Source organism: Pogona vitticeps, chromosome 5 (genome assembly GCF_051106095.1).
Source record: "Pogona vitticeps strain Pit_001003342236 chromosome 5, PviZW2.1, whole genome shotgun sequence".
Lineage (NCBI taxonomy): Eukaryota > Metazoa > Chordata > Lepidosauria > Squamata > Agamidae > Pogona > Pogona vitticeps.
In genome coordinates, this window is record NC_135787.1 from 195,738,482 (window position 1) to 195,758,610 (window position 20,129).

At 52.7% G+C, this 20,129-nt stretch overlaps 2 protein-coding genes across 8 annotated transcripts in view; both read left to right on the plus strand.

Moving 5' to 3' along the window:
• Nucleotides 1-20,129, plus strand: part of SHANK3 (SH3 and multiple ankyrin repeat domains 3) — a 374,779-nt gene that overhangs the window by 20,350 nt on the left and 334,300 nt on the right. The window lies entirely within an intron of this gene.
• Nucleotides 2,372-20,129, plus strand: part of LOC144583276 (uncharacterized) — a 266,744-nt gene continuing 248,986 nt past the window's right edge. Inside the window, exon 1 of the mRNA XM_078376776.1 lies at nt 2,372-2,914. The gene's annotated coding sequence lies outside the window, so the exon portion shown is untranslated. The remainder of the gene's footprint in view (nt 2,915-20,129) is intronic.

Below are 20,129 nucleotides of genomic sequence, written 5' to 3' on the forward strand. Positions count from 1 at the left end.
TCCCAGCCAATCCCTGCTTTCCTCCCATGTCACACCTGGAGCAAGATGCCGAAAAGGCCAGTGACACAAAGAGGGCAGGAGGCATGCCACGTGGATCAGGCCCCTTCTGCACACTGCCCGCAGTGCTGGGAGTGAAGCGGCGCGCCTTTACCCAGAGAAGAGAGAAAGATCCTCTCTCGGTGCAGGAGGGGCATCTGTGCTCCAGCGGAAGGCGCTGTGCTTCTTTTTTTTCCCTGTGAGTGAGAAAAAGAGAATCTTCTCTGGAGAGGATGGTTTCCTCTGCCATCCTATATGTGTGCGCGCGCACAACTGTAGGCTGTGTTTGAAGAGCGTAGCCAGCAACCCAGCCAGGCGAAGCCGAGCTGCCATGTTCCTCCCTGCAGCTTGGTTTAAAAAAAACAAAAAACCACCCAAAACCCCTCCTCCCAAGAAGCTCCTTTTGCCTGTTGGTGCTGCAAGGGAGGGAATGGCATCAGAGCAAAGGGGCCCCCTGCAGCTATGGGGCAGGGGCTGAACCTGGGGGCTGGAGGGGAGGGCGGGGAAGTCTGGGCATCCACAAGGGCTGCCTCCACCTCTCTGTCTAACCTCTGGTTCTGATCAACGGCCGGTCTAGTCCCTGAGACCTCTGCTTGGGCAGAAAGGCTGGCTAGGAAAGACATGAAATCAGCCACAGTTCAGACATGCTGTTTCCCACAAGGGAGGATCTGGTGCCCCGCTGCAGACCCCATAAGCCAGATCCAGGCGCCGCAGCACCTTCTCCCTTGCATCCATCCCCCGTGACTAGTTCTCAGGCCTCTGCTGGTTCTGAGCCTGAAGCTCTGCAATAGTAGGCCTTGATAGCTATCTGGCGTAGTTGCGATTGTTCCATCTAGTGGCATTGAGTTCCGCAGATGCACTGTGCACTGGAATTCACTCCACACCATGGTTAATGGTACACGCCTCTCTCGTGGCTCCCCTTGGTCACCTCTTTTTAAGAGAAGGGGGGGAAACACGGTCCTCTCACCCATGGGAATGGCTGCAGCCTTTTTTGGCCTCAATGCCACTAGATGGAACAATCGCAACTAAGCCAGATAGCTATCAAGGCCTACTCTGTTCTGCCAGCTTTACAATATCTGTTGGGGTCACATTGACCAAAACTGCACTCAGCCTTCCAGTTTTCAGTCATTTTTTTTAAAAAAGAAAAGAAAGTGGAGCATTTGAACAAGTACAGCATGTTTTCCCTGCACCAGTACAATAATTATAGCCAAGCTGCATCCAGACACACGATAGAGAAGGTGGGGGCTTGCATGTCTTGCATGTCTCGCTCCAGAAAGGATCCATTGTTGCTTTACTATTTCGCTTCTCCTTCCAGCATCACTTTTTCAATTTCTTTTGACCTTCAATGATCAGCAGTATCAATATGTACTGCTTGTTTTTCCAATATGTGATCAAAGGATTCTATAGTTTTCTGCAGTGCATATGTTTTCTGGTTTCTTGGTCTTTATTCATTTGCTTTAGTACTTCTTTGTTGCTCATCCTCTCGTTCCATGAAAAGCAGAGGTGGCGCACCAGGAAGGAAATGTTTTTTTCTCTTTTTGTGCCCACCCACACATGAAGGTTAACTAAACAACAAGAGAGACAGCGCTGCTGCCTTGGGTGGCACCACCTGTGGCACGTCTTGCTGAGAGGAGAGCTCCCCCCCGGGGGGGGGACACGATCGGCATTATAGGGCCACCGCCTTGTTTTATTTTTAGATCTCTCATCCATTCATGTACTGCAGTTCAAGCGTGAGCCATCCCTCAAAGCAGTTTCCAGTAATATTAAATCAAAACATCAACTCGAAGTTAATATCAGAAAGAGAACCTGAGCAGCAGCCAAAACTTCTGCGAAAGTGGCATTGGGTTTTTGTTGTGACGTTTCTGAAAAGCCGGGCTGAAGAGAGAGGTCTTATTCCCCTGCGGCTCTGAGGATCCCCGGATCTCAGGACCAGGAGAGCCTCCCGGGAAGGGAAGCCCCTGCGGTTCAGGGGTGGGTGGGTGGGAGGGTGGGGGTAACACAAAGGGTCCCTCTCTCTCCTCTCTCACCACATTGAGCAGGAGGATCCGCAGAGGTGCCAGGGAGAGCAGGGTTTGGACAAACGACGGAGACGAGAGCACCCCAAGTCCTTCCAGAGGAGGTTTCCTGGGGAGTAAGGCGAGGTCCCGTCAGCCGTGGCACGGTCCGGGTACCTGGAGTGCTGCCACCTCCTTCTCAACCTGGGCTGATCACCTGGATCGGGTCCCCTCTTGCCCTCCCTTGGCCTTCAAGCATGGAAACCCTGAAGGGGAGAGGACGCCTTCTCCCCTTGGGGGCTGCGCTCTGGGTGGGGTCTGCAACAGGGAGGAGGAGGAGGAGGAGGAGAGCCCCAGCAGGGGTGGGAGGGCTGATGCCCTGGAGGAGATCCCCCCAGCTGGTGGCAGCACCCACTGCCCTTGAGATCTGTCTCCTTGACGCATGCCCAACCGGGGTGTTCCAAGCGGGGCGCCTCACATGCTGTCTCGCCCAAGGGACGGGCTGAAGCAATCCGAGGATTTAGGGGCTGCAAAAGAGGGCTGGGGCGACCAGCGGTGAAGGAATCTTCTTCCCCCTCCTCTTCGCCTTGATTGTGGGTTGTTTGTATATGGATAAAGGGGGGGGGGAGGGTGTCAGAGAGCCACAGGTGATCTCTACGGTACCCCACTAGACAGATCCAGGGGCCCAGTGCTGCAGGAGGGCCAAAGCGGCTCGACCTTGCCTTCCCCTTTCCAAGGTGGGAAGTGCCTCCCCCCCCCCGGTGGTGGGGGGCTGGCTAGTGTGAGAGAGGGAGGAGGAGGAGAGAAGGAAGGAAGGACAGGGAACCCCCAAGGAGGAGTCCGGGGGCTTTGTTTTTGCAAATCGAAGAGGCCCTGTTGGCCAAGTACGGCCTGATGGTCTGGTCGGCAGCAACGCAAAAGAGAAAAGGCAAACCACGTGGTTCTGTGCCTGAGGAGGCCAGCAGCCGGAGTTCTGCACACGGAAAGGATGGCTGGGTGCCAGGATGAAAGGAGAGAGGCCAAGAGGAGCCTGGAGCAAGAAGGCCTTGAGCAGGGAGGGCGTGCTGGTGCATTATTCAGCACGGCATGCTTAGCCCTTGCTTCCTACGAAGAACGCGGGTGGTGGGGGCCTGTGAACGAGCTTGGGCGCAGACAGAGTGACGGACTTTGGCGCTATCCAAGGGACCTGCTGAGACCCCTGGATCTCGGTCTGACCCTCTCCTTCCAAGCTGGTGTCCGTCAGAAGTTGGCATCCCTCTGCAGACCCCCCTAAGGCCAGGGCGGGAGTCTGGGGGTGGGCCTCCAACATGCCAGCTTGCACTTCTGTGTCCCAAGGAAGAAAGGCAGGCCTGCAGATGTCCCTGATGTGGGAGGGATGGTGGCTGTTCTCCTGACCAAAGCTTTTGGCGGTACAGATATATGCCCCCAGGCAAATTTGGTGGGGGAGAGTCCCGGCATGTCGGGAGGTACCAGACCCGCCCTTGGCAAGGAAGTGGGGGGAGGCAAGGAAGATCTTTTGTCTTGAGATGTGCTCTTTCAGAACACACCCCTTCACCACGCCTCTAAAGGGGTGAAAAGCTGGAATCCAGACTTGTATTTCGGAGGGTGAATTGCTTCAAGTTGCTAAGCCTCCTCCTAACCCAGCGATGGCGAACCTATGACACGTATGCCACGGCTGGCACGCAGAGCCCTCTCTGTAGGCACACGAGCCATAGGTCGCCATCGAGAAATATTTGCCCGTCCTCCAATCCTGGATTTGCAGAAGAACTCTTGGGAAGGGAGAGAGAGCCAAGATGGCAATGGACACCACTGCCACAAACAGACGTACTCACACCCCCGGACGCCAGGCATGGAACTCCCCCCGCCCCCGGTCCTGCCACCTGTGCCTTTAAGAACTGCAGCTGGAGATGGTGCAGGGAGTGTCCCGGGCAGGTGCTGGAGTTTCTGTGGCCCAGAGGAGTGGGAGTCTTTGGGATGGTCATGGTTGGTGTTATGTTGCGGTTTGGGCTCAAAAAGGTTTGCCATCACTGTCCCGACCTGCCTCCAGAGCGTAAGGATCAGGCCCAGGAACTCTGAGAAGAGAAGGCTCCAAATGGCAACCTTAGTGTCCTGAGTTCATGCTTGTGACACCAGGGTTCACGGGGAGGAATGAGCCCAGCCCCACTTGGGTGGGGGCGAGGCTGTGGGGTCAGCATTAGCCGGTCCCATTGAAAGGGCCGGGAAAGGCAACCAGCAGCTTTTCCTAAGAGCACCGCCTTGGCAAGCGCCACCACAATCCGCAATGGGAACTGACGGCGGGCAGAGCCCGGTGGAATGCCAGTAGAGGAGCGCTCCTTCCTTGCCTGCCCGCAAATTGAGTCGGAGTTCATTGGCTGTCCTGGGCACTCTCCATCCGAGAGGAGATAACGGCAGTGGAAAGGCTTCAGAACTCGCAGGAATGCAGTACGCTTCCCGGGAGGAAGAAGAAAGGCGGAGGCACTTACAGGATGCCTGGAACGGGTGGGCAAGAAGGAGGGCCGTTTTTGCTGAAAGCAGGAGGGGAGAAAACCCTCTCCGAGGGTGAAGGTGTTGGTGGTTCTAGGCTGAGCTGGGGTGGGGAGAGGTGGGGCATCCCACACATCCCCCTTTTACCAGGAAGCTTCCTCCCTCCCTCCCTCCCTTCCTTCCTTCCTTCCTTCCTTCCTTCCTTCCTTCCTTCCTTCCTCCCTTCCTCTTGGCCAGCCCTCCCCACGGAGCGAAGAGGAGTCTGAAAATATTTTCCTCCTGACTTTCCTACGTGGTCGCACAGACCGAACCACACTTTTAAAGCCACCCCAAAGTACAACTGGGGAAGGAGAGCCAACATACTGCAGACTTAGCCGAAGCCGCCACTGGCTTGCAGAGCTCATTGGCCACTGGAGGTCCTCAAGAAGATCACGAACAAAAGCAGGGTCATCATGGGACCCTGGGTGAGGCGGGACGGTCAGGAGATGGGGTGGGGTGGGGTGGGGGCTGTGGCTGTGCCCGGGTGCTGCTCCCCAGAGGTGAAGGTAGAGAGTGAGGGCAGCTGCTCTCCTGCCATGTGATGCAAAATTGCTAGCCGGCCTGAACGCAGGAGCGGGGCCAAGAGGAAGAGAGCCGAGAGCTGGATATGAGCAGGCAGGCCTGTGGGTGGAAGGGGACACCTCTCCTTTTTGGACCCCCTAAGGGGGCACCTTGAAGGGCAGGCTGAGGCCGTGGGCTCTGGCCCTTTCTCTCTGGTTGCGTGCCCAGCCTTGGTGGGCCAGGGGCCCAGGGGCTGTGGAGCAGGAGAAAAGCAGGCGCTCCAAAGGCATCTGCTTTACCCTGTGTGTGTGTGTGTGTGTGTGTGTGCGTGTGTGTGTGCTCTCCCGAGCGGGCCTTTCTGTGTGGTCTGTCTGTGCCCACCTTCTCTGGCCCCCTGCCTGCTGAGGTGGGTGCTGGGCAGGGGGAGCAGGGATGGCGTAGCCCCCCTCTGAGACCAGCCACACCCACGGAGTGAGCAGCCTCAGGGCACCAGGGCTCCCTCCCTCCCAGTGGTTTATCTTTGAACCAGACCTCAGCTGGACAGCTCTTCAAAAGGAGAACTGTCCCCTGCCAAAGACACAGCTGCTCTCACCCACTCTGGCTTCCTCTGGCGGCCACCCAGGCCCTCGGCACCTGGGGAGGGAGGGAGGGTTGGATTTGCTGCTGGACCAGAGCAAAGGCAGGCTCCGGAAGGAGTGCCCTCCCAGTCCTGTGAGCGCCCCCCCCCGCTGCAACGGGTCTACCTAGGGTGCCTCCCCCAAGGTCAGAGGTCTCAGGCCTCTGCATCCCGCTGGCCGGGCAGCACTTGTGGACGCTCCTGGTCCTGCCCCTGACATCCTGCCTGCGGGCATCCTCTCCCCCCCCCACCCGGGGGCACCTGCTTTGCCAGGGTGCAGACAGAAGCCTGGTTGGGAGACCTTGTTTTCCTCTTGCTTCGATCCAGCCTCTTGGCTCAGGCAACACTTGAGGATTCGGTGCCTGCTTTGGTCTCTGTGGGTTTCCCACCACCGACTCCCCACGGATGGCACCGTCTTTTGACTTCTGGCCCCATCGGCATCCGTGCCCTCAGGTCTTGGTCAGGGTTCGGGTTCTGGGTTTTGAACTGAGTGTGCACGGGGGAGGCGAAAATGTTTTCTCTCTCTCTCTTTCCCCCCTAAACACAGCTGGAGCAGGATGTGCTCCAGGACGTTCCGCAGTTCACAGCCTTGTGATGGCAAACACAAGGGAACAACAGGAGACACAGAAGAGGCCGTGCACCTTGGCGGAGTAGATGCTGATGATCAAACAGATGGGGGCTTTGCTGGGCTGTTGTTTTTGGGCCCACACCTTCCGGGGAGGGGGGATGTACTGACTCCTCCCTCGTTCTAACAGTGTGGCATTGCACAGAGAGGCTCTGTTTTCTAGGAAAGCCTGGCCGGGGTGTGGCGCAGCTGTTGGCCAGCACTGAAGCTGTACAATCTTTTGGATGGAGAGGGTGATCTTGCCCTCCCCTGCGGTCCTTCCTTCTCCCTTCTCCTTTGACTAGAGGAGGGTCAGGCCTGATTAGTCCTTGGACAGGAGACACACACACCCCACGGAGGACCCGGGATCTCCAGCTGGGTGCTAGGAAGAAATCTTGCCTGTAAAACCCCAGAGAACCATGGCTGCTACCAGTCAGAGCTGGAAAATCTGGGCTGGAGGGAGGGAGGGAGACAGAATAAGGCAGCTTGCACTATTCCTACCTGCATAGGAGAGAGGGAGGGAGGGAAGGAGGGAGGCAGGCGGGCGGCGTTGCATGCATCAACCTGCCACATTAAACAGCTCCCTCCCGATCTTCCTTGTGCAAACGCCCCTCGCAGCCCTGGTGATTGGGACGAATGAGGCCCCTTGTGTACGGGCCGGATGCTTTATGATACCCTCTTTAATTTCATGATGACAGCTCATTTTTCCACTGCAGCCCCCCTGCCTCATTCAGAGCCAAAGATGGATGGCAGGGAGCAAACGAGGCAGCTGTTCAGCATTTCCTTGTGTCTCCCTAATTCGCCGAGCAGCCAGCCTGATGCTTTGTCGGCCGGGTGCTGGCCAAATGTGGCAGCGAAGAAGAAGCGCTGGCGGAGGCTGCTTTTTGGCGGCCTTTGCCCAGAGAAGATGATCAGAGTGGCTGTTTCCATGGGCCCCCTCCAGGCAGGCAGGCAGGCAGGCACCGAGGTCCTGGCAGCCCCCTCTCCTTGCACGTGCTGTGCCTCCCCCCCCCCCCGAATGCCATCAGGGTGGCTTTCTTCTGCTGCATCTTTGCACCCAGAAGCAGAGCAGGGAATGTGTCCCCTCCTTGCAGAGAAAAGGACGGTGGAGGGTGGCTTGCAGTCTTGAGAGAGGCTGTGCAAGGTGGGTCTGCCTTAGCTGGGCTGTGGCTCGCCATATTTCAGTGCCCCTCGCCTCCCCCGACCATTTGAATTATTTGAATTATTTTCTTTTTTTCCAAACAATTTCTCTTACTTCTGGAGGCAGAAGCGATGATGACACAGAGGCAGGGATTCTGCCTGTACACTCCGTAAGGCCCATGCGCTGCCTTGAACTTGAAAAATATTCCTATTCTGGATGGCGTCCTTTCCAGCGTGCCAGCCTCCTTCCAGCTGCCGAATGCAGAGGCACCAGGGGAAGCGGCAAAGCACTAGGACGCTCCCCACCCCACTTGGAAGCGCTTGATCATTTCAACAAGGGCTGTGACCCAGTTAAAAGCATCGTTTGTTCTGAATTACAGAGACATTCAAGATCAACCAGAGTCCTGACAAGGAAAAGTGCCCCTTAGAAGAGGCATCCGTCCACTTGTGTAGGAGTGAACAGGCCGAGTGCCACTGCAAAATTGTTGCCCCCACGCCCACCACCCTTTAAAAAAGGAACTGTGCCAGAGAAGACAGGCAAAACTCAAATGGCTATCCAGCCAGAGGATTCTTCGAGGCCCCACAGAAGCCCCCAAGTGACCTTTTCCCTCCATGGCCAGCCGGACATCAGGCTGGGAAGCCCACACGGGCTGCCCATGGTGGCAAGGGTCCTCTTCTGCCTGGGTGCCCACAGGCCCACTTTTGCAGAGGGCAGTCCTCCGCCTCTTTGGCAAGGTGTCTTTTTATGGGGAGGCCCGGCCAGTCCTGTCCAAAAGATCAACACCCAAGAGAAGGTGGGAGACCAGATGCCCTGAACTGGCTCCTCCACGGGGAGCGGCATCTGGGCCAGCAGGTTCCGCCACGGGCCCAGAGGTCACCCATTCGCCATGATCCCCATTTTGATGAGACACACCATAATTTGGGTTGAATTATAAAAATCATTTGCAGTTTTCCATCAGTACGTACAAAGTGGCACGTATAATTGTATGGAAATTGGTCTTTTTTCTCCTCTTTCCTGGGGGATGGATCCCCCACACCCCGCGCTCCTGCCTATGTCCCATCGCAGCTTGTGCTCAAAGCTCACATCCTCAGATTTGAGCTGTGGAGCTGTAACTTAAAGCACCTCCACCCCATCTTATGTGAGACAACAGGAACCTTCTGAAGCCTGTTCCATCCACCGGGCACTGGCTGGTAAGGAAGAAAGGGCCACCTGCTCAGCTCCTCATTCTCCCCTCCTGCTCAGGTGCCCAGCACCTCTCAAGAGAGCCTTGCCTTAAGGTTGCAGAACGAACCTGTTCCATAGGGAGGGAGTGCAATAGAAGAGGTCTGCGGTTCCTGGTGGAGCCCAGGGTTGTAGCAACCCCCAAAAAGGTTTGTAGGGAAGAAGCTGTGCCGTGGAAGAAGCTGTGCCGTTCTCTTAAACCCCCCACCAACCTCTACGCAGGTCCTTCTCTGCAAACCAGCAGCTCCCCTCATCCATGGTCAACCTCAAAGTTTAAAACCTGGGGAGCAGGAAACCTCCTTCAGAGCAGAAGCTGCTCCAGCAGTGAGGCAGGTAACGGCTCTGCTGCAGCTGGAAAGAAGACGAGGACACAGATTCCCCCTTGTAAAGCAAAGCAAAGCAAAGCAAAGCAAAGCAAAGCAAAGCAAAGCAAAGCAAAGCAAAGCAAAGCAAAGCAAAGCAAAGCAAAGCAAAGCAAAGCGTGCTGCTTCTATACCGCCCCATAGGGCTTCAAGCACTCTCTGGGTGGTTTACAAGTTAATTATGCAGACAACACATTGCCCCCTCCCAGCAAGCTGGGTACTCATTTTACTGACCTCAGAAGGATAGAAGGCTGAGTCAACCTTGAGCTGGCTACCTGGCATTCAACCCTGGGTCGTGAGCACAGTTTTGGCTGCAGTACAGCAGCTTAGTCACTATTAAGAACCGCAAGGCTCTTAATAGTCATCAGTTTGCCTCTGAGTTACGGTGAGTGACCCTTTGAATGAGCAATCTCAAAAATGTCCTTTCTTCAACAACCCTGCTCAGTTCTTGGAAGCTCAAGCCTGTGGGAGTCAATCCATCTCGTATCTGCCCTTCCTCTTTTCCTGCTGCCTTCCACTTTCCCCAGCATTATTGTCTGGGAATCCCGCCTTCTCACGAGATGGCCAAAGTCAGACACCCACCAGTTGCATCACTCTGGCCTCCAGAGATATTTCAGGCTTGATTTGATCCTGGACCCACTTGTTCCTCTTCCTGGCAGTCCAGAGTATCTGCAAAGCTCTCCTCCAGCACCACCTTTCAAATGAAGGGATCTGGTTTGCTGTCCGCTTTCTTTCCTGTCCAGCTTTCTCACCCATGATCGGAAATACAAAATCATGGATGACTTTGGTCTTGGTCTCCAGGGACGCATCCTTGTTACACTTGATGATCTTTTCTCGTTCTCGCTAAGCTCAGTGTTCTTCTGATTTCTTGATTGCAGTCTCCCTTTGGATGGAGGATTGAACCGAGGTATATTTAAAAAACACACACATCCATTTCAGTTTCTTCATTGTCAATGCTGAAGTTGTGTAGTTCTTCTGCAGTCATGATTTTTTGTCTTCCTAATGTTCAGAGGCCATCATTTCTGGCTTTAGCTTGTAAAGTATGGCTAAGTTGCTCTTCAAAATTGAAGTCACCGGTACGCTCCCTTTTGGGGGGGGGAGGGCGTGAGAGAGTGTAAGGAGAGCCCTGAAGACCAAGTGAGGCCAGGTCATCCATGGCCAAGACGTCACCCCTGGGAATGCTGGAACCCGGACCCCCTTCACGTCTAGGGGAGATCACTCCTGTGCCTTCCTCTCTTGGCTCTTGAGGGACCCAACCGTTGGCCAGCTTTAGATACCAGGTTCCTTGGGTCTTCCCTTCCAATGAGGGAAGGAACTGGCCCTATGGAAAGGACGGCCCTTCCCCCTGGACCGTCATCCTTCTGCTTCCTCTTTGTGTGTTTGCACACACTCACACACCTCTCTGAGACCCTGAAGCTTTGGCACGTGTGAGAGAAAAGAGACAGAGAAAGGATGAGAGTCTCATAATTGTGTGGCCTTCCTCTCCCCCCCCCCCCCCACACACACAGGTTGTGCCTGGAGGACAGAGAGTGTAATTGAACAATTACTCAGAGTTACTGGAGAAAGCCTGGGCCATAATGTGAAGAGCAACCCGGCGGTTCTGTGTTACCGCCCTCTCCAGGGGAGATTATTTTTATTAAAATCTCGGTTGATGGCAAACGCTGAGATTAACTTCCGTCTGAATGGATGGTTCCCTGTGGATCCTTGTGAACGGAGGTTGCCCAAAGCCAGCTCCGTGGGCGGGCGGAGCAGCTTGAGTTTGCTTTCCTGGTGTGTCAGACACCCTGGAGATGCCCACGAGCAACTGATCCTCCTGAATGAATGAACAGGTTGTTTGCTGAAGAGAAAGGCCTCCCACCCACCCATCCCCGCCACTGCCCACTCCCCAGCCGGGCCAGCTGAGAGCAGCCCCATTGGTGGCTCCGTTACCTGTGCAGAGCAGGCAGAAGGAGAGACCAGGAAGGCTGCTCTGTTCGGCCGGGGAGGACTTATGGATCAGTGGCTGCCGGAGGGGGAGGATGTGGAGCCGGTGGGGGGGGAGTGCTCTGTGCTTTGCCCCCGGGGAACCGAGACAGTCCGGGTGGGCCAGGATGGTGACTCTGGGGATGCTAAGAGGCATTTTTCTCAGGTTGGCAGTAGGTAAGGACACAGACAAGGGGGCCACGGTTGTGGTTCCACAGGGCCCACAAAGGTAGGAGAGGCTGCAAACGTTTTACAGGATGGGGCCCTAGCTCTTTGGTTTCTTTTTGCTCAACCCAAGAGCTGTGAACTAAATCTCCTACCTTGTTTCAGTCCAGGGAAACTCTGACTTGGGGCTAGAGGGGTGTCGAGAACCCTGATGCACACAACAAAGCCGTGGCTGCTTGATGGGGTTATTGAGTGAGTGTGTTGCGGTTCGAGGACTTCATCAATGGAACGTGGAAGAGGGAAGAAGCCCCGGTTAAGAGAAGGGGCGCACTTGGGCGAGAGAAACCGGCATCCAGGGAGAGGCTGGGGGGCGGTCTGGAGAGACCCTCTTCTGGCCTTCAGTGGGGTCCCAGTGGTGGAACGGTCCTGCACCAAGTCTGAACCGTTTAGAAGAACCTCTGTCCTGCTGAATAGCCCAGTTTGGGATTCAGACTATGGGTTTAAAGCGGGAAAGGTGGTTGCCTGCCCCACAGCCGTGTTTGGGAATGGTTCCCTCTGCAGCCCCATGGCCTTTTTCCACCAGTTTTTAGAAGGCCATCTGAAGGATCGAATCACACCCTAGGAGCCTTCTCGGCTTTTAAGACCTCCTGGGGAGGCCCCTTCTCCAGGTTTCACCCCCTTCCCAAGCTCACCTGGTGAGGATATGAGGGGAGGGCCTTTTTGGTGGTGGCTCCCGGGCTTTGAAATGCATTGCCCCAAGAAGCCTGGTTGACCCCTTCCTTCTTTGCCCTTCTGTGGTCCCCAGACAAAGGCCTTCTACGTCCCGGCAGGCTTTTGAGCAGCCACTTGTCCTACAAATCCTGTTTTTATATTTACAAGTATTAAAAACATTTACAAGTATTTCCCCTTGTGTTAAGAAGAATAAGACTGTGATGTCAATCAGGTCAATGTGTGGGGAGGGCGGCAGATGTACCAGTTTGGCTTAATTTGGTGGCCAAGCAGAGTTCAGAGCGAGCAAGATGCCTTTAACAAAATGTGGTTAGCAATCAATTGAAGAGAGGCAGCTTTGGTTGCTGTGGGTTTTTCGGGCTCTTTGGCCGTGTTCTGAAGGTTGTTCTTTCTAATGTTTCGCCAGTCTCTGTGGCCGGCATCTTCAGAGGACAGCAACCTGTGCTCTGATGTAGTTGGCTTGGGAGTGCAGTATTTATGGCTGTGAGATAGGCTTGTGTCCTTTTCTGTAGATGGGTGATTAGTGTGTCTTGTTGTGGGTGTATTGTTGTGATAAGGAGCAGAGATTTTCTGTCATTGTGATTGATGGGTGTCATTAGCTGGTCTTTTGTGTGTAGTGATCCCCGGTCCTTGTGGCTGGGTAGAGTTCATTGACCTTTTGCATGCTGTATTTTTGAGAGCTGGGAGCCAAGTTTTGTTGAGTTTCAAACTTTCTTCTTTTTTGTTGAAGTTCTGCTGGTGCTTGTGGATTTCAATGGCTTCCCTGTGCAATCTGATGTAGTGATTCCTGGTGTTGTCCAGTATTTCAGTATTTTAAAATAAAATTTCATGTCCAGCTTTATTTAGGGCATGTTCCGCTACTGCAGATTTTTCTGGTTGTTTTAGTCTGCTGTGTCTCTCCTGTTCTTTGATTCTGGTGTGGATTCTTCGTTTTGTGGTTCCAATATATACCTGGCCACAACTGCAAGGTATCCAGTATACTCCTGCAGTGGTGAGGGGGTCCCTTCTGTCCTTTGCTGACCATAACATTTGTTGTATTTTTGTGGTGGGCTTGAATACTGTTTGTAGGTTGTGTTTTTTCAAAAGTTTCCCCATGCGGTCTGTGACCCCTTTGATGTATGGCAGAAATGCTTTATTTGTGGGAGGCTGTTATTCTTCTTCAGTTTGGTGTTGTTTTCTTGGTTTGATGGCTCTTGTGATTTCATTTTTGGAGTAGCCATTTGCCTGTTGGGCCCAATCCAGATGGTTGAATTCAGTGCTGAGAAACTGAGTTTCACAGTTCCGATTTGCATGGTCTACCAGTGTTTTGATTATGCCTCCTTTTTGCTATGGGTGGTGGTTGGACTTTTTGTGTAGGTACTGCTCTGTGTGGGTGGGTTTTCTGTAGTCCTTGTGCTTTCCGGTCTTAAGAAGGAGGGGAAGGTGGCTGCTTGCGTCCCCCCCCCCACCCCATACTTTAGTTTGGATCTCCTTTGCTATTCTGCTCCATCAATGCGCAGAGATTACGTTGAGGATTTGGCTACTTTAGTGTTCCTTTGCTTACCTGGATTAGGAGGTGACCTTCCCCCTGCATCTATCCAGGTTCTTTCTCTCTCTCTCTCTCTCTGCTGGCCTCTCCAGAGCCCCTGATTTCTCAGCCATTGGCCCCACCCCATTGCCTGGCTCCCCCTGGACTCCCTGTTCAGGGGTAAAGTCCACTCTTGGCTTGCAGAAGATGTCCAGTCCAGTTCCTGCTGTCTCCTCTTCAGAGAGCCTAGCCTGGTTTCAGGGCACCTGAAGGTCTCAGGAGGTGCCCCTGCTTCCCTGGGTCCCTGAGTGTGTGCGTGGGGGGAAACAAAACTCAGGATGAGCAACACTGAGGTGGGGGTGGTAGATCTCTGTCTACAGGATGCTTTGTCCTGGGCTTGGCTGCTGCTCACCTTCGCTGCTTCCAGCAGGCATCAGCCTCCATCCCGCTCCATGAGAGATGCAGGTCCCCCTGAAGTTAGGGATATCCACAATTTCTGGTTTCCTGTATGGCCAGGTTGGAGGGATTTTACCCAGAATCTGGGCCACCTTCTACTTGATTCCTTGAGTTTTCATGGCCACCTGGCCCAGGGACCTTTCCCAGCTGCTTTTCACAGTGGACCGTTGTTTTTTTTTTAATTTTACTTGCATGTTTTAAGGTGCTCTGCCTGGATATGGCTTTATGGTTTGTTTCTTTTTGGTAACATCAAGTTCAAAATGGTTTTAAGCAGCATTTATAATCTACTGGAGTGGCAGGGTTATAACTGCCCTTTCAGACAGTAATTTCTGGAAGTATTTTTTCCTTCTATTTATGTTTTCGTTTTACAAGGCGAAGATGCACTGTCCTGTTGTTATGTAAATCATTGATTTATTAATGTATGTGCTTTCCAATCATCGTGATGACGACATTCCAGTTGTTTAGGCATTTTTCCCGTGGGTGGGGGTGGGGTGGGAGCCTTTAAACAGTGAGGGGAAGGGGCGCTTAAGAGGCAGGTCCTGTAGACTTTGCCAACTTGCTCCACAGCAGCAGGACGGGGAGAGTTAAAGCCATCCTTATTCTTTCCTGATCTCTGGAATTGTAGAAAAGCAATGATTTTGCATTCCAGAATTGTGATTCCTTGGGAAATGTCTCACTCTGGCCGATTTTTGGCCCTTTGTTGTGTCAGAAAGTCCAGATGAGATGTTCCTCTCCCTCCCTCCCTCCCTCCCTCCCCAGATTTCCCACCAGCCCTGATCATGATTCTGGCTTTTTCCATTCCCCCATCCCCACCCTGCGCTGTGTTGTGTGCATGAAAAAACAAACCCAGCCCCATTCAGTGATAAGAAACATCTTGAGTGGAAAGTCACAAACAGATTGACACAAAACCAAACAAAAATCCAACAGAGGGGAACATTTTCTGAAGAGCGTTCACACCGTTTGTTCAAAGGGTTGGTGTGAAAGACAGCTGGTTTCTAAAAGGAGGTTGCGCGCGCGCGTGGTGAGGGGTGGTGGTGATTGTCTGCTGTCAAGGGCTGAGATGGGATGTTCGCACAAACCGTCCCCCTCAAAAAACAAAACCAAGCACCACCCAGCAGAGAGAGAATTGGTTTTGACAGGTTCTTCCCACCCAAGGACTGGTGTGGAACACAGAGACGATTTCTGAAAGGAGGTCAGAGATGGTGGAGTCATCCTCCCCGGACACGGGCTTGAGATGGAAAGTTCCCTGCCAAGCAAGAACCTTTCCTGCGACAGACAAGCCCAAAGAAGGAGGCTGTCAAACTGCTGGGAAACCCTATGAGATTTCCCTTCAGGTTTCTCTCCAAAGAGTTAGTTCTGGCCGAGGGGGAAATCTCAGGGCCAAAAGTGGTCTTTCTTTCTTTCTTTCTTTCTTTCTTTCTTTCTTTCTTTCTTTCTTTCTTTCTTTCTTTCTTTCTTTCTTTCTTTCTTTCTTTCTTTCTTTCTGGTCTTTCGTAATGACTAGATAGGCGGGGTATAAATGGAATAAATAAATAAATAAATAAAATTCCTTCCTTCCTTCCTTCCTTCCTTCCTTCCTTCCTTCCTTCCTTCCTTCCTTCCTTCCTTCCTTCCTTCCTTCCTTCCTTCCTTCCTTTTATTCATCATCAGCTCCTTCCTTCTGTCATCAATTCCTTCCTTCCTTCCTTCTTTTTATTCATCATCAGCTCCTTCCTTCCTTCCTTCCTTCCTTCCTTCCTTCCTTCCTTCCTTCCTTCCTTCCTTCCTTCCTTCCTTCCTTCCTTCCTTCCTTCCTTCCTTCCTTCCTTCCTTCCTTCCTTCCATCTTGAACTCCTTCCTTCCTTCCTTCCTTCCTTCCTTCCTTCCTTCCTTCCTTCCTTCCTTCCTTCCTTCCTTCCTTCCTTCCTTCCTTCCTTCCTTCCTTCCTTCCTTCCATCTTGAACTCCTTCCTTCCTTCCTTCCTTCCTTCCTTCCTTCCTTCCTTCCTTCCTTCCTTCCTTCCTTCCTTCCTTCCTTCCTTCCTTCCTTCCTTCCTTCCTTCCTTCCTTCCTTCTCCCCAGAGGGAAGGAGGAGCTGTGAGCTTCTCATCCCTTTTCTAAAGTACATCCAGCTAAAATCCACAGCCTCTTCCAGAGCATAGCAGCATATTTAGATTGATAAAAGAATGCTGGGGGGGGGGGGGGCACAGAAAAAAAGAGGCCTCTCAAAATACCTTCAATGCTCTTTAAAAATAACTACTCATTATTCCAGAACAGTGACCTTTGAACCACTTGGCATATTATTTTTGAAATGTAATTTGAAACTTACATTTACTTTAAGTAGCCTTAAAAGAATGTGTTTGCACCTTTGATGCTTCCAAAGGAACATTATTTATTTATTCAATATATTTTTACTTTGCCTTTCTCCTTAAAAAGGACCCAAACTGGCCGACATCATTAAAAGACAGCATTTAAAGCTAAAAACAGGAAGTATACAAATACTAAAAAGGATCAAACAAATACCACTCTAAGAAACAGTAAAAAGCAACACTGAAATCACATACCTGTACAAAGCAGCCATGCATAGCAATTGATCTAAACATCACACACAAGTCGCTGGTTAACGGAGGGAAGGCTTGCCTGAAGAGAAAGGTCTTCTTGGCCTGCTTGCAGAGGGACAGCCAAGAGGGGGCCCAGCCTGGCCTCCAGTGGCAGGGAGTCCCAACGTCTCTGGGAGCAGCCGCGGAGAAGTCCCTCCCCCGGATCCCCCACCAAACATACCTGTGAAGGTGGAGGGATGGAGAGAAAGGCCTCCTCTGGTGATCTTGACACCCGAGCAGGCTCATAAAGGGAGACGTGGTCCCTGTTTATGGCTTTAGAGGTTAACAATAGCCCTTTGAATTGTGCCCGGAAAGGGATCGGCAGCGGGGGGGGGGGGGGGAAGAGCTGCTGTCAAAAGGGGGTGATGTGATCGCTGTAAACAGACCCAGCGAACAATCTGGAGAGCGTTTTATAGGAGTCCAGCTGAGATCTAACATCTTTCACTGTGGCCAGATCAAATTTCTCCAGGAATGGACGCATCCGGCACACTAGTTTTAACTGTGCAAAGGCACTCTGGCCGTTGCCCAGAGATGAATCGAGGAGCACCCCCAAGCTGCCCACCTGTGTTTTCAGAGGGAGCGTAACCCCATCCAGCACAGGCTGCCTGCACCCCTGTTCCTTAATCTGCCTTTCAAGTGACCAGAAGCACCTCTGTCTTGTCCGGATTAGCTTTTTTAGTCACCTCATCCAGTCTGTTACTGACACCAGACATTGATCGAGGGTTGAAACCGTTTCCTCAGCTTTAAATGGAAAGGAGAGAGAGAGTTGGGTGTTGCTCGCCTACTGACTACACCGAACCCCAAAACTTCAGACAAGCTCTACCTTGTTCCTTCTAACAGGTTACTCCCAGACTCTGCCTCAGCCCTTCTCCCTGCGCAAGATGGCTTGCTTGGAGTGAATTGCAGTGTGGAAAGGAGCCCAGCCCTATCTGAACAGGCAATGTCAATCTGAATTAAAAGAATTCGTATGTGACCAGTGCACGCCCCGCCCTCCCACCTTTGTCTCTTCAAAGACCTGTGGGGAGGGAGGGAGGGAGGTTTACTAGGGGGAGGGAGCTCACAACCACATTTGAGGGTTTCCTGCTCAGTACTTGGGGTGAGATTAAAAGAGTACTGCCGGGAGGCAGTGAAAGACAGGAGGGCCCGGTATGCTCTAGTCCATGGGGTCACAAAGAGTCGGACACGACTAAACAACAACAACAACAACTTGGGTCTGTGATGAGATAGAAGACAGTGTGAGCAGGGAGCAGAGTCCCCTAAATCCATAAGGGACCTGGTCATTTTTGTGACTGTGTCCACCAGAGGCAACATTTCAGTAAATAACTGGTAAAAAAATATTCATTCATTCATTCATTCATTCATTCATTCCAGCTCCCAAAACTGCTCAGGCACCATGGTCACAGGTGATGCTACATAGAGTATTCTGGGAGTTGTAGTCTGAAAAAGAAGAAAAGGAATGATGGGTGCTGTGGTCCAGACTTTGCCAAGAAGGTGTGGGAGGCCATTTGGGGCTCTTCCTAGGACACGCTGGCGTCCCATTGATGGTGCTCCTTCCTAAAGCTCTTCCCTCCCCTTGCCTTGCCCCCCCCCGCTTCTGTGACCCAGCTGCAGATCTTTGGGGTGGAGTTGCATTTCTGAGTCTGAGACAAAAGCGGCTGCAGAGGAAGCATCCCTGGGGCAGGCGGCCGGCCTTGGGAGCCCCAAGGGGACCCGCCAAAAAAGAGCCCCCCCTCTTCCTTCCGGCTGCTGTCTCAACAAACCGATGGAATGGGGCGGCTGTTGATCTGGAAAGAGGCAGAGGACAGGAGGAGAGGCCGGTCCCAGGAGTGGCGTTGCTTCTGGAGGTTTTCTGCAGGAGGCAGCAACCTGCCCCTCCCGCAGCCGGAGCTGGGAGGCTGTGCAGCAGCTGAGCCCTGCACGGCGGTGTGCTCTGCTGCTTCCTTTTGCACTCTGCTTGCTTCTCCCCGGTGGTTGGAGGCATGGAAGGGGGGAGTCGAGGGAGAGGAGGCAACTCCAGAAAAATTAAAATCCCGATCAGTTCAAGGTCTTGCTGTTAGCATCTTAAATTCCCTCTTAGAGTTGGTACCAGAAACTATGCCACCTCCTAAGTCTGATTGGCACGGTGTCTGCTTTTTACGAGAAGAGGAAAAAAGACGATGTAACGCCGAGCCTCACTCGGCTAATCTGGCCTTGTGTTAGTGGCTTAGCGCTCATCAGTGCTTGTCTCGTTTCTTTGTGATCCAGCCTTCTGTGGATGAGCTTGGTGTCTGACTGTTGGAAAACCCGAACCCCAAATCTGGGTCCTACAGGCTTCCTTCTCCCCCTACGCTGAGTGCTTCTCTGCTGCTGGACTGGGCAAAGGATCCACTGAGTCCGGCAAAGGGCTTCCCGCCGTGGCTCACCAGAGGACCCACAGCAGAGGGTCCTGCTTCTAATCTAGACCACCCTGTTGCGCTTAAAACTCTCCCTAGGAGGCGTAACCATTTAATTCTGCAGGGTACACATTTGCCCATTCCCTCCTCCCTGTCAGCTGGGCACTCAGTTTATCAGCCTCAGAAGAATAGAAGGCTGAGTCAGTCACAAGGCAGCGCGACCTGAGCCTGCTCGGACTGAACTCAGGTTGCAAGCAGGGTCTTGACTGCAGTACTGCAGTTTAACTCCTGCTCCCTCTCCTTGTTACCTCTCCTGGCTGCCATTCAAAGATGCCTCTGAATATGGAGGGTCTGTTGTCTGCTCTTCTGCTTAGGAGCCACGAGAGGATCTGTCTGCAGAGGTTGCTAAGTGTCGTTTAAAATCCTATTTGGCTAGGCATTTTAGCTATGAACCATCAGCTGTGTACTGTCACAGTTACAAACTGGAGTCCCTTTTGTTCATCCTAAACCGGTTATTGCTGCCTGTTAACTGCATTTCCTGTCCCCAAGTTCACGAGTTAAGAGGTAGGGAGAAAACAGCCTTTTTGCACCTGTAATCATTCAGCAAACCCTCTGTATTCTCAAAGGCTTTCATGGCCAGGATCTGATGGTTGTTGTGAGTTTTCCGGGCTCTTGGCCATGTTCTGAGTTTGTTCTTCTTAACGTTTCGCCCGTCTCTGTGGCCGTCATCTTCAGAGGGCAGGAGTCAGAACTCTGCCTGTGCTCTGGTGCAGTTTGTGGGATACTTGAATTGATTGTTGATAGTTGTGGGATACTCAACTATCCCACAAACTGTACCAGAGTACAGACAGAGTTCTAACTCCTGTCCTTTGAAGATGCTGGCCACAGAGACGGAGAAAACGTTAGGAAGAACAACCTCAAGAACATGGCCAGACAGCCCAGAAAACCCACAGCCATCATGAAACCCTTTGTCCTTTCAGAGGTTAATGTTGTTGTCCTTGACATTGGTCTGTACTGTCAAGGGGTTTCTGACCTATGGTGATCTCGGCAGGATTTGAGTGGGGTGGGATGCATGAGTGTCAAAGGCGTGGTTTCCCACGGTCACTCACAACCCCAGAGAGCTTTCTTGGCTGATCAGGAACATGAACCCAGGTTTCCCGAGTTCTCGTCCAGTATTCTACCCCTTACCCCACACTGCCTCTTGCTTAGAGGTTAAGAGCACTCTCAGACTCTTGTGTGTGTGTGTGTGTGTGTGTGTCCTGCATCAAGAAAGCAGCTTATGCAAAAAAAGAAATAAAATAAATTGCAGAGTTAACATATGCCATGGTTGGCTGGAGACCCTTCCTGCCGGCAGTGACAGAG